The sequence below is a fragment of the Silurus aristotelis genome, assembly GCF_946808225.1.
Source record: "Silurus aristotelis genome assembly, chromosome: 3".
Lineage (NCBI taxonomy): Eukaryota > Metazoa > Chordata > Actinopteri > Siluriformes > Siluridae > Silurus > Silurus aristotelis.
Window position 1 is genome coordinate 36,566,479 of NC_139576.1, and position 13,533 is coordinate 36,580,011.

The 13,533-nt window shown below is 41.3% G+C and overlaps 1 long non-coding RNA gene across 1 annotated transcript in view; it reads left to right on the top strand.

Annotated features, from left to right (window-relative positions):
• The window catches only part of LOC310723916, a 92,612-nt gene extending 80,287 nt beyond the window's left edge, over positions 1-12,325 (top strand). Inside the window, exon 3 of the long non-coding RNA XR_014532863.1 lies at positions 12,100-12,325. This is a non-coding gene — a long non-coding RNA (uncharacterized lncRNA). The remainder of the gene's footprint in view (positions 1-12,099) is intronic.
• Positions 12,326-13,533: the final 1,208 nt, after the last annotated feature.

The window sequence follows — 13,533 nt, forward strand, 5'->3', positions numbered from 1 at the left end:
TCTAAATTGGATGGTTTGTATCTCAAATGGAAAATACTGTAAGTCTTGTAGTAACGGATTCTCATACATCAACACCCCCCCCCCCATTTGAAAGTGGAAAAGCTATGAATTTAAGGAAGTGATTCAAGCAACGTCTATATGAAGAGAAGATTTTAAGGACGCAAGTGCCATTTAGGAAAGACCCTCTTGCTCCCTTTGCCTCTCTCTCTTTCTTTTTCCCTTCATTATTCCATCTCTCCATCTGTCTCATCAGTGCATTCTGAACACAAACTGCTTACAATAAGAATGATGGCATGCTTGGAACTGACAGGAACCTCAACCATTTGCCAGAAGAGGAAGCAGAGAACATAAATCTGTAACGCTCTTATAAGGTCTCTGTCCAGCCACAGACGGTTCCGCTGAAACGTAGCCAGTGTGAAGCACAATCAGTGAAAGATTGGTTGTACGTTTGGCACTTTCTCAGAGAAACGGAGATTACATGTTGAGGCAAGATGTTTATGTTGATTTGTAATCCCATAGTTCAAAGACTGGTGGTTATTATAACAATAAATTGTGAAATAGGATGTTCAAAAAGCACATACAAATCTAATTAGTGTATGATAGGGATGGTAAGATTCACCGATTCGCTTCGGCATAAAAGTTAACGATGTGATGTATCGTTTTTAACGTTTGCATCGATAAAAAATATTTATTTATAAAAAATTATTCGTAAGTGCGCTCTACTTTTATTATTTAGAAAGTGACCAATAACTTGTGACCAATATATGACACGTAGACTGCTGCTTTGTGAATATGACGTATCACTTCGGAGACGGAGGCGTGTCCTGAGAGACACATAGAATACAGATTAACATGGCAGAGGTAGAGCTGTAACTTCTTGCAGACAGAACAGGAAAAGAATGTCTGGTTTTATTTCATCTTTATTCTTTTTGCAAATTAAAGTAAACTGATGAATTGTTGTCTGTCTGGACCAACAAAATACTTACTTACTGTACCATATTGCATTGTAACATATTATTTGCATCGCATCGTATCGTATTGGTAGCTGCTTAAAAGGTATCTTTAATGTATCGTATAGTTGGTATGCTTCGGGTTGAGAATCGCATCTCGCTCGCTAATGGAGATGCACATCCGTATTATATGGGATATGGTGAGATCTGGGAATTATAATTCCTTCACAGTGAATGATTAAACGCCAACACAATTCTTTCGTAGTCCTCGACATGAGAATCTTACAACAGGCTGATTAAAGCATTGCCTGAAAGGCTTTATTTGAGTGCTAGTGTTTGTACTAGCATGTAGCTCGAGTCATACACAGACCAGAGGGCAAGTTCATTTGGTTCATGGTTCACGTTTCTTCTTGCAAACATTAGTGAAGGTCACGGCAAATGCTTCAAAAACTGACAAGCCCTCTCAGATCTTTGGATGTAGTTAGTCTTGTTGTGTTGCAATTATTATTACTTGGATATAAACCACAAATAATATTCCACTTTCAAAACTTTGTCCATCGTCAGTAGCGATGATATCGGCACAACGTGTCGGGCGCCCAAGCAAACAGTAATCGGAAGAGCTAATTCCTAGAATGTTCAGGAAACATTCATGTCATTATTTTTCTTTGATGGCAGTCCATGGTTTCTTGTGCGCACACGCACACATATGCATGAATGTTCAGGGAGCTGTGGGGCGATTTGTCATATGCTGTTAAACCAACAGGGCTGCCAAGTGCTGACAAGACGATGAGGGATACCTCTGCCTCACAAGAGACAATGCAGTATGAGAGATTTGCTGTATTGATAAAGATGAATCGATCTACCTATAGCATAAAATACACATGCCAGAGAGATCTCATAAGTTTTAACTTAATATTATGGCAGAATAAATGATGTGTGTACCGAAAAGAGGGGATATAAACACGATTTGAGTGCCTTGAGGTAGGTCCACGTCAGGTAGGTCCTCGTCAATTGTGTGCATCTGTCGTACCTATAAAAACAACCCCTGCAAGGATACATGTATTTCTTATATGGCCCATATTGTCCAAAACTTGCCATTCATTTTTAAAGCTCTTTAACCCGAGTTTTTCTAAATCTCTGGATTGATCGAATCCCTGTCTCAGTTTCTGTTCCTGTTTTTAGAGAACTGAAAAGTCGGCACTTTTTGCTGTCTCCTGGTTTAACCTGTGGTCATTGCCTTTTTTTGTGGGTCAACCGTTGGGACTTACTCAACATCAGACACTCTACCTCCATCTGACTCATTGTTATTTCTCAGTGGCACTCCGTGTCATCCCCAGAGTTGACCTGGGTTGAATGTTTCCTCGTTGTCAATCTCAGCTCCCATCCACCCCTAATTCCTCCATCAAGTCACTTGAGTGCTGTGATCTTTTTTGCCCATGTGTCACTCTTATGCAAATGATGTATTGTCACAAAAAAGGCTGTCCAAACCTACCTGTAGAAACAAGTAATTGCCGCCTAAACCCAATACCTGGCATTAAAAATTACAGTTGTTTGGGATACCTGGTATTAAGTCTTTCACATCGCTATGGAGGGATTTTGACCCACTCTTTTTTGCAGAATAGTTTTAGATTTTAGTTTTAGAACAGTTTTCAAGCCTGTTCAAGGACATGCCACAGCATCTCAATCAGATTGTTGTGATGGATCGGATCATTGTCCTGCTGCATGACCGAATTAAACTTGAGCTTAAGGTCATGAACTAATGGCTGGACCATCAATTATGACAAGTCGTCCAGGTGCTGAAGCTGCAAAGCAACCCCAGAGCATCACACCACCACCACCAGGTTTAACTGTTGATAGCTGTAACGGGATGCTAAAGTGCAACTTTTGTCTCATCAATCCACAGAATAATTATTTGATAGCTATTGATTAAACTTTGTTTTGTCTCTTCTTTAATAAAGACTTGCCTGAAAAATAGAAACAGAGATCTACTGACAGCGAATGTAAATCAATGTTTGGGTTATCACATTTGGGTTATCACATCTCTCAATGGTCTGTGTAATTGCCTACCTTGTACAACAACATTTTAATTTAATTACATTAGAGAGAAAAAAGAAAACTGCGTTTCTGTAATCACCTTCTACATTATAGAGGCTATGAATTGTTCTTAGTCCTCAGTAATCTTTTTTTCTTTTCAAGCTACTGAAGACAGAATGGAACTGGAAAACCCTTCCATCCTGAAGATGTGAGCAAACAAATAAAATAGCTTTATCTCTGACTATTGTGCAGCACTCACACTGGAGACTTCTTCTAAAAATGGTCTTAACCAAATTTCCCGACATCCATGTGAAAGTCATTAGTATGCTATGCCAGAGTTCTGACCGTATTCCAGTTCCATTCTGGTATATTTTTTACTGTAAATTCTTTCACCAAACACCAATAAAACAACCAAAAATGTTGCATCATAGTGACTGGCCTAAACACCAGCTTTGCTTCTGATGTATATAAAAAAAAACAAAAAAAAACAACAGATCCAAATTAATTATGAAGGAAAATTTCTTCCCGGTGTCAATTCTCTCCACGTGATTTCTCTCTGGAATAAACGACCATCTCATGACCGTCGTTCCACACAATTCCGTTTGTCACTTCGAATCTTAAGAATGAGATTAACAGCATTGACCCCAAAAATGGCACCAGTTCAACCTGTGGTCGAGTCTCGAAAACGATTTGATGGTGCTTGTAATGAAATGAAACTCTGGTCTGGTGCAATTCACAGGTCAGTTTTTAGGTGATTGTCTTTTCTTGATTGCACAAGCTCAAGCTGTACAAACACCAATCAAAAGAAACCGTTTTCCGCCCCTCCAAATTCAATGCTGCCTTTGGTTTTTAGGCGCTAATCAGGCAAATCCCAGTAAAGTCCCTCATTTGATAATGGAGGGGTTATTAACACAAAGGCCCTGTGCCTCACAGTGATGAATGTATGCATCTCCATACCCGATGGAGGAATAGTGTTGTGCTTTTTGCTCATCTGTTTTTCATCAGGCCATGATGAGCTACCTTTAAGGGTCTGAGCTTTGCATGCAGCAATTTGGAGTAATAAGGCAGTTACTTTGCAGTGGGCGTCTGTGCGAGCAGTGACTTTTTCTTTGAGGGAACCACAAAGTTTACCTCAGTGGGGAGCGGCACGTTGAGTAATCATCCACTTCGAATAAAAGGCAGTCGAATTTTCCAAAGGGTAAGATGCAGAAAAAAGTCAAGGATGTTATTTATTTATTTATTTATTTATTTGTTTGTTTCAAAACCCGAATAAAAAAAATGGAGATTTCATTTCTCTGAAGTACCTTCACATAAATACGTCGGCCTCTGTTGTAATGTTCCATGAGCATGCGTTATGTTTTATTTCCCTCTTTGACCTATGCCTTTGCACAACATCCTTTTACCAGACGTTCGAAAATAATCCAACCTCTGATTGGAGTCACCTCTTCCCTTTTAATTTCCTCATGAAACTATGAGAGAGGGAACTTAGGTCGGGCCAAGAATGGCCTGTCGCAACGACGTTAACAGTGTGATTTACCTGGCACTGTCCAAACTAGGACCTTGGGGTGGTGAATCATGCTGATAAAGCATTGAAGGGGTTCATTTCTTTTTTTTCGTTTTTTTTTTTTAAACCTTAACTGGAATGCTGTCTATTAGGTTTCACAACACCGAAACACACAAAATGGCAGTTTCACCTCTGCCTGTTTCTCCTTTTACCTCATTTGGGGACAGGGGTGAAGAAAGTACACTGATTGCAAAAGAGATTTTTTTTTTTTCACAGACCAAATACGAGGAGAGAAATGTAGACCTAATGTTTGAGAAATAGTTATGGCAACTGTACAGTAAAAAAAAAAAAAAGAAAAGTAAGCAGAACGGCCGCACCGGTTACCACAAACAAGAAAATAAGGATTTTTCTGCTCCATTTTTTTATCAGGCGATCTTCACTATACTACGTATAGTAGAGGAGTTTTTATTTTTTATTCCCAGTTAAAATGGAAATCTGGGCCACCACACATAAATGCTGTTTTATCTCAGTGTGCAAAAAAGGATGTGTGTAATCAAATTTTAAAAGGAATTCTGCACGAGTGCGGAGTCCAGCTCTTTGACGTCTGCCGTCTTTGAGGCGTTTGCTGTATGTTTTTTTTACGTCTTTTTTACCTTTCATAAATCTCAACGCGAATCAGAAGTGACAGACGAGCCAGACGCGATCACGGAGGAAGGAAGCGAGAAGTGAAAGGAGACGAGGGGTTGATTGGCAAGCTACAGACTTTGTAATGTCACAATATGTCAGGCGACAATAATCAGGCTTTTGTTATTGCAGTTTTATTTTTTTTACCGAAACAGGTTTCTGGCAGCGTAACGTGACTGTCTAATACGAGACGTAAAATATTTCTCCGATTCGGCTGATGTCTCTGAAGAGAGTTCTTCTTGGAAGTGGCTCTCGCACAGCCGTAGCAGGTGGAGGTCTTGCTTGAGGCGCGCTGCCATGCTGACCCACTGTAGGGATTAGGATTGCACCTGCTTTGCAGGAAATGGATGGGATGGGAGCGTGGGGGTGGGGGTGGGAAAGGATTTGAAATGGGGGAACGAAGAAGGGGGGAGCACCTGTGGACGTGGGTGGCTCCGGAAGCAGAGTGAGACCCTCAGGATTAGGCCCCATCTGCTCCTGGTTATGCTCCAGCCTTTTTCTGGAGCTACTAACTTCACAATTGGCTCTATATTTCTCAATAAGGACAAGATGGGATTTCCCTGACTGCCTCTCCATGTGCACGATAGCTCACGTCTTCAGCAGCCCTCACTGATATTTTATTGAGGGCCAAGTGAACAGTAAAGATGAAGAATAGTCCACACTTTGCAGGTTTTTTGGTTTGCTAATGTGGCAACAGGAGGAGAGCGTGGAGTGCCATGAACATCCATTACAAAGAAAATAGTGTTACCGTTCCCGTGATACACCCCAATGTGTTATTAAAGCATTTTCTCATTCGAACAATGAGAACAGCTCAGGGGTTGGAGTCTTTCCCATGAAACAGAAGAACCTAAGACCGCAATGCAAGCGTGCTAAACTTTAGCCAAACTTGGCATGTTCACCAAGTGAAGTATCTCAAGTTGGACAGCATCGTTTGGCAGCCCAGGCGTGCTCCTCATCTGGAGCTGATTCATAGGCCCTCGCTGAGTCATTTTAATTTTTTATTTTTTGCATTGTGTATGTTGTCCAAGGCTTCCCTCACTGTGGTTAGCTTAGCACTACAGCAATGCTGATCCAACCAAGCAAAGCCCTTTCTCCATGGATACAAATCAGCAGCCGTTACAACCGCGCCGTGTTCTGCCTGTGTGTTTATCTAAAAGCTTCAACCTCACGCCAGTCCATCTTGACTAACTTATAAGGCCCGATTGCAGATGTTGTCCCTGTTTCGCTCACGTTTCCCAATGTTGGACTTTTTATTAGAAGGTTGTGAGTTCAAAATTCCAGCTGCCACTTGGCTCCTGGGCCCTTGAGCAAGGCCCTTTACCCTAAACCTTTCAGCTGTATATATGAGATAATTGTAACTCTCTCTGGATGAGGGCATTTGGATAAGGACATAAATGTAAATGCACTTGAGTGATGTAGCTGAGGTCGAGGAACTGTCTTTTTTCCTATGTGTTTTTTTTATATTATTAGTTCACAGTTTTTCTGTGAGTGCTACGAATATAAAATGATTTTTGAACATATACCTTATTCTACTTTTACTCTCCATTGCTGTTATAATAAGCTCCACTATTCTGGGAAGATTTTTCAGGTACTGATGTAGGTGAGGTGAGGAGACCTGGACCGGGTGTGGAGTCAGCAGTCAACATTCATTCCAAAGTTGTTCAGTAGGGTTGGAGCTCTATAGCAGGAGACGTGTGCACAGGGGCATTGCCATGCTGGAACACGTTTGGGTCTCCTAGTTCAAATGAAGGCGCAATTTAATGCTCCCACATCCAAAGACATTGCATACAATTTGCCTCCAAATTTGTGGTAACAATTTACAGAAGCACCACATCTGGCTGGAAATATCCCAATATTTTTGCCCATATAGTGTAATTTGATAGTGATGAGAAATCAGAATTTTTTTTTACAATATGAGGTATGAGAAACCATTTCTTTCTCTATATGTCTATATGTTATTTCTATTATCTCTATTATATACAGTATATAAGGTATCTATTTTTTTCCCCACTTCCTGTCCTCGATATTAACAATTCAGGTTTGTCTGCTCCATTGTGAAGAAGGAATAAAGGTATTTGTTTTTCAGAAGTTCCTTCAATTCTGCACATGACATAGCAGACACCACCTTTCGCTTTCAAACCGATTCGCTTGCCGTTAGGCCTTTAAAGTATCAAACGTATTCCCTCCAGAAGCCGTAAATCATTTCATCTCAGTGCTGCCACCTCTCCTCCTGTAAGAACATTGTGCTTAAGGTGCTGCTATTCCTTGTAATTAAATATTTAATGTTGTATCCGATATATATTCAAGTACAGCCATCAATATTTCCTTCTTTTAATACTTAATATATGGGTCCGCTTGGCTTCTTTCAACTTTTAAACATGAGCCACGCAGAAGTCGGAAGCTCTGATGTCTAACTCTGCGAAATGCTTTTAATGAATATTGAGAATAATGAAATGGAAATGATGTCTGGGCCAGTCATCACGTCTTCACCTGCTCAACACGTACTGCGATGATAGGGACGATGAAACGGCAACACTGCCACGTGAGGAACTGCTGGAATGTTCCTCAAGAAGGTCGGCACTTACTCACAGAAAGGACAAAGCGGCCTGAGGAGCCCAGAATTGGCGCATTATTACTATAACTAATGCTATATCTGATTATTCGTGAATGCTGTTGAAATTTGGCGACGGCCAGATGTGGGCGTGTCCAGGAGCATGAAAAGGTTGAGAAAAATTTAGCTCATTTTCCATCTCATGTATTTTCACCAAAAACTAAGAAGGTTTAATACCAGAGAGCTGAAGAATATACGCATAATTTACCTTTTAACTCCCGAACAAGGGAAATTTTTACCTGTCATGGGTCACGCCATCAATTTATATTCCTTTTCCCAATTCTATAACTGGTGAAAAACACCAGCATCAATGAGTAGCTGAATAAACATCAATCCACAGGCTCCAAGATCAAGTGGAACGCTTCTAACAGTAAAACTTCAATGGAGGACCAAACTCTATATTAATGACAAAACTTGTTCATTATAATTGTATAAAAGTTTATAATGAGCGAGACAGGCCAGTGGCGACTGTGGTGAAGGAAAAAAACCCTTACATGGCATGAAGAACCTTGAGAGGAACCAGTTTCCAGGAATCCCCATCAATGTTGAGATGTTTAGTGATGGATGCTTAAATGCAAAACTGTCCATGTAGTCCTGCGTCCTTGTAGCAGACTGTTGATATTAATTTCAGTCCAAATCCATTCTCAAAGTTCTTGAGTGGCTCAGTAGCTTCATAGATCTTTAGGCTGTTGATGTGGAACCATTAAGTGTACTGTACAATGCCAGGATCATAATTTAACTAGTTTTATCGTCTAAAACATTGGGTTACAGTTTTTTTCCACACAGCATTACAGTCCTGAGTAATTATATATATCGTCTTCCTAAATAGTCTTTCCAGATCATCTATTTTTCCTCCCGTGCCCTGAAACAGGTACGGCTACCTCTATAAATAGAAGACCTCTAATTAGTAACTGCAAATTACACAATTAATTATGCTCTGGATAGCCCCTGGTTGGTTAGAATTAAGGGACTAATCACACCTTTGATATAAACTGTTTGGAAAGCATAATAGCTCTGTCTCATATTTATGACCATACATACGAGTGTTGTGTTTTTTGACATGTTTGTTACATAATTGTTCCAAATCTATTCATCTATTCCCAGTGCTGTGCTTGTGCAGGTATGATGCCTGTAAGATTCGGGCTTTTCAGCAGCGCTTCACTGGGTAGCCATGATCCCACATGACGTTTTTTACCTGGCGTGTGTCGCTGGTTGGCAAGCGTTTGGCTTTGGATGCACCTGGGGCCAGCCTGTGTGTGTGTGTGTGTGTGTGTGTGTGTGTGTGTGTGTGTGTGTGTGTGTGTGTGTGTGTGTGTGTGTGTGTGTGTGTGTGTAAGGCATGCTGTGTGACTGATCTAATATGAAGTCTCTGGGGACTAGACGGCTCTTTGTTATGTCTGCTCCATTACCGGCCTCACTGATGCGATCGTTTCAGGTTCACCTCAGCTTGTGTGCGTTTTTTTTTTTTTTTTTTTGGTTAGTTTGTTTTATTAAGCCAAGGTGTTTGGTTGTGGTTTTTTTTTCTAGCTGAATTTATTTATAGCTCAGACGTGTTGACCTCGAATGCTAACATTGCTGTCACCAGCAGCGGCCAAGAGCCAAGGCTACATCTACACGAACAAACAAAACAAAACGTTTTCGTTTTCCCGAAAGTTGCTCATCCTCTGCATAAACGCATAACGTCCCCACACCGTGCATGCACAAACGTAAGACGCTTCGACCAGCGTCATTTCCGCCTGCCGTTTGTTGTCTTCCTGGATCTTTGAAGTGACAGCATTTAAAGATTTTTCTGTCTTGGAGAGTGTTTTCAAAAAAAGCTGCATTTTTCATTGATTAAAATGGAGAGAAAAAATATGCGTTTTCAAAAGAAAAATATATTAGCGTGGACATGGCCATAGAGGCCTAACAGCTCTTTTTATTCTTCATGTGATAGTGTTAGAACATTCAGGTCGTACAAACGTGAATACGCGTATTAGACAAACACGCACCAAAAAAACAGTAAAAGAAGCCAATCCTATTTTTACCCTTCCTACACTCTCTAACTCTCTAGAAACCACAATGTTTGTGTCTCCACTTGGCTCTGATGACTTTCGATTCTGCAGCTCGATCCTGCACATCCTACAGAGGGCAGGTCATCTGGCCCAGGAGCTCATTCACGTGAACTACAGGCATTCACGTGGGTCCTTAGCAACTCCAGGAAACCTTGGTTGTTAGATGTTAGGGCTGAGCAAAGGATGTGGGTGACGTTCACATGTATTCGGGATTCTCTTACTTTTACAGCACACCTTAAGTTTAGTGGAGAACGTGAATTTTCAACACGTGATTAAATAACGTGCAGTATATTGATTACAGCAGCTTTCATCCTGAAATCATCAATGTACTCGTGTAATAAGTACCGGTCTGTGGAATAGCTGCCTATAAAATTTGGTTCGACCCTCATTTTATTTTTGGACCAAACTCTAAAAAGTCATAATGTATGACATGGAAGGGAAAGAATCTTCCATCCCTGTAGAAATCAAATGAGAAGCCCATATGGTGCTGCATGGCACCGAATAACCTTATTTGTAGTTTCTTGTTCTGTTCAATGCTGAATAATTCATGTGCGCCAGTAGCAAGAGCGAGACAGACAGAAAGAACGAGTGAGAAAAAGAGAGAGAAGGAGAGAGCGAGAGATCAGGAAATGCTCTCCTTAAGGAGCCTTTGCCCTAACACGAAGACCTCCAACTGTGCTGCCTAGAATCGCAGTAGCTGCACGGATAAAAGTGCCGAGTCAAAAGGCCAGTGCTTTGTGTGCAAGAAAGTGATCTAGCACCGGCGGTAAAACTGTGGCCTCGAGCAAAGTTCTACCCTCGACTCCAATCCTCTAGAGCATGTCATGGTCCAATAATGAAGCTCAACCCAGCCCTTGGCAGGTTCTTCCAAACGTCGAATAAACAGGAGTCCGAAAAAACAATCGATACGTCATCCCGCAATTAGTGCTCCGACGCTAATGATGAACGTGATCAGATCCTGACGAGGTCACAAAAGGTGGCATGCAAATCGCTTTTCTCTCCCTGATAGAAGAATGGAAATGAAAGAAATCGAAATGCTTCACCTCATTCGGAAGTGATGAGCTCTTTAGCCTGACAGTTTAATAAAAGATCACATGGTGTGCACCTCGTTTGCAAATGATAAAGCAAGGAAATAATTAGCCAGTCCAGTGCCACACATCATTGCGTTTTTTTTTGTTTTTTTTTCTGACATACCCATATGAACTGTTTGTTGTGTGCTCGCTTGTTCTTGCGAGCTGGATTTTAAGTGAGAGCAGCACCTTTCCTAATGAGAAGCAGATGGTTGCAAATCAACTCTTGTTAGCTCCATCTGTCAAAAGAGCAGGTTCCTGCCAATTGTCTTCGAGTCAAGAATTACCTGACCCAAGACAAATATCTTCATTTAAATCTGTTCCTCCTGCTCAGATATTACTTGGCCGCTAAACAATCCTGTTAATAAGTACCTCGTATATACGTATATTCAGTGTGACGGTACACATATTCCTAATGAATGCAGTTCCTTTTACACGCGGAACATAACTAAAACCTGAGTTCCTTAACATTTTATTTTCATTATTATTATTACATTTAAAAACATACACAACAATGCCAGGGGTCTAAAATAGAAACGAGTTAGCGCAGTGTCACTGTAGCTGCTCGCTCCGTACTCGAAATACGATTTGTAGTTTGTTGTAAAACAGATTTTGTTATGCATTAAATCACTGGCACTTCCTGCCATCGCCAATGTTTATACGACAGTCTAGCGCTTTGGATTCTTTAACATTTTATTTCCAGCTTTAAGAATTGCTCGTCGTCTTCTTTCGGCTTCTCCCATTAGGGGGCGCCACAGCGGATCATCTGTCTCCATACCCCCTTGTCCTCTACATCTGCCTCTTTTAAACCCAACTACCTGCATGTCTTCCCTCACCACATCCATAAACTTTCGTGATCCGCATATTTGATTTGGCGCATGTTTTACACTGGATGCCCTTCCGAACGCAACCCTCGCCATTTACCCGGGCTTGGGACCGGCGCTAAGAGTGCACTGGCTTGGGATAGTTTTAAGAATTGCTCTTAAAAGGAGAAATTCCTGCCTGTGATTGAAGAGTATCTGCGAGAAAGGGAAAGTTTATAGGACTGTGATGAGACCTGCGATGTTATATGGTTTCGAGACAGTGGCATCGAGTAAAAGACAGGACGAGCACGGCTCTTTTTGTGTATTGTATTTGTTATTTATTGATTTAATTTACTCTCCACTCATTCCACTCTCTTGTCATGTCTGTCCAGGAGATGGAAAGTGAGAGGTTTTGCAGCACAAGTGAGGCATTGTGGGCCAGAGGAGAGACAGCCGCTGTCCCCACATCACTCTGTCCCTCCCTCCACCGCCTGCCACAGCTGTGCATGAACAAGACCAGGGCCAGAGGACAACATATATCAATGTGGAGACTGTGGAGGGCTCATCAGAGGTACCCCTGATTTCTGAAAGAAACGCGCACACACACACACACACACACACACACACACACACACACACACACACACACACACACACACACACAGAGGCACAGTAATGGATTTATCAATAACTTTTCTTAAGGTCTCTTTATGTTCAAACTTTGGGAAAAGTATTTGGTTACCTGGGCCAAATCGAAGGTTTCGCACTTTGTAGCCTCCTCCAGTACGATATCAAGTACCAGTTTATTAGCTAGATTGGAAAAAAAGATAATTAAAGCTTAAACACCTTCTCGGCCTGTTTGGGATTTGAGGTTGCAGATCAAATGAGGAACCTGTTGTACTTTAATATATTAACTAAACATCTGGAGTTTCCATAAGCTCCCGAAGGTTCCTGCCGCTCTCTTTGGATCTGCCCGCTTCGTCCTGTCCTGCCTATGGATGTTGTTTTCTTTGATTTAAGGCGACTCTGTGCCTCTGGGGATGTTTCTCATCTTGGGGATCCAAGAAATTACAGACTAACACAGGAGCTTTGAGGATGGATTTGGACTGTAGTTAAAGTCAATAGTCTGCTACACTGACTCAGGACTACAGTTTGCATCTGATCACCATCACTGCACCTCAACATCGTTTATCTGTAATAAGTGTTATAACAGTGAATAGGAATTAAATGTGGAATGCGATGTTCAAAAAGAAGCACATACCGATCTAATGTTCAGATATCCACAAACCTTTGTTGATGTGGTGTATATTGACATCAGATGTGCACTTTGGTACACACAAATGTCATGTGCAAGCTAAAGAAGTTGTAGAACACGAGGACAATCCGTTCACACATCGAAAACATGACCACAACACCGAAACGGCAGTGGGATAAACCGTGTATATTAGAAGAATCCAAGTTTTTTTTTCTTTCCCTGTTTCTGGCTGAAGGGTGCTGACACAAAGATATGTTGCCTCCTTCGCTGGCCTTCAAAGCTCCCCACAGGAGTCCCCTGATCACTAAACATCTCTTCAGTGCTGTCCATGATACTCATTTCTCTTGATTTCCTCTCTCTTCATGTTACCTCTGGTTAGCTAATACACTCTAGCCTCCCTGACGCCTCCTGATGTGTAACAGAAAGAGGACGATGTGGATTTAAGGACTCAGTGGTTAAAACATTGGGTGTATAATCAGAATAATTCAAGCCCTGGTATTGTCAAGCTGCAACTCTTGGGGCTCTAATCCCAGCTTCCTAACATCACTGGGATATGTGAAGAAATCATTTC